This window comes from Elephantulus edwardii, unplaced genomic scaffold, assembly GCF_000299155.1.
Source record: "Elephantulus edwardii isolate Elephantulus edwardi_28Jun2011 unplaced genomic scaffold, EleEdw1.0 scaffold00072, whole genome shotgun sequence".
In the NCBI taxonomy this organism is placed as follows: domain Eukaryota; kingdom Metazoa; phylum Chordata; class Mammalia; order Macroscelidea; family Macroscelididae; genus Elephantulus; species Elephantulus edwardii.
This window is the reverse complement of record NW_006399822.1, coordinates 2,652,673-2,653,487: the sequence shown is the minus strand read 5'-3', so window position 1 is coordinate 2,653,487 and position 815 is coordinate 2,652,673. Positions and strand designations below refer to the sequence as shown.

General features: G+C 65.3%; 1 protein-coding gene across 1 annotated transcript in view; it reads right to left on the bottom strand.

Moving 5' to 3' along the window:
- ZDHHC7 (zinc finger, DHHC-type containing 7) overlaps positions 1-815 on the bottom strand; it is a 6,996-nt gene that overhangs the window by 1,212 nt on the left and 4,969 nt on the right. The window lies entirely within an intron of this gene.

Below are 815 nucleotides of genomic sequence, written 5' to 3'. Positions count from 1 at the left end.
CCCGTTCTCACGTGGATTCTCTCACACACACGTTCACACTCGTGCTCACACACTGTTCTCACGTGGATTCTCTCACACACACGTTCACACTCGTGTGCAGACCCGTTCTCACGTGGACTCTCTCACACACTGCTCTCACGTGCACACGTTCATACAGCAGCTGGCTGGTCTCAGGCCCTAGGTCAGTGTCTGCAGACCTCTCTGCCTTCTACTCAGTACCTGTCGGGGTCACACGGGAGCACGGTGTCACTGACAGCTGGGACAGGGCCCACACGGCTCCATGAGGACAAGGAAGGGGATGGGGCAGGAAGGGCCACAGGGACACAAGCTGGCGTGACAGCCAGGCGGCCACTGGGCAGCAGGAGCAGGCTGTGCACGCGAAACTCCTTCGGGCCACGTACTGTGTACATCCACCGCGTGCATGCAGGGGACAAGAGGGCCCACCACGGGGGCTGGGTCTCTGAGCACCTGGGGGCCGGCCTGGCTCTGATTACTTCCAGGTCACAGTACTTCAGGCCAACTGTACCATCAAAGCACAAGGAGCACTGGAAACAGCCTGGGGCCCCTCGAGGCTGCAGCCCCTCACCCCAGCCCGCGTCCCCCAGTCCCAGCCCACGTCCCCTGCCCGCGTCCCCCGCTGTCCCCGCTCTGACCACTCTCGCCCCAGCTGTCCCCGCTCTGACCACTCTCGCCCCAGCCCGCGTCCCCCGCTGTCCCCGCTCTGACCACACTCGCCCCAGCCCGCGTCCCCCGCTGTCCCCGCTCTGACCACTCTCGCCCCAGCCCGCGTCCCCCGCTGTCCCGGCTGTGACCAC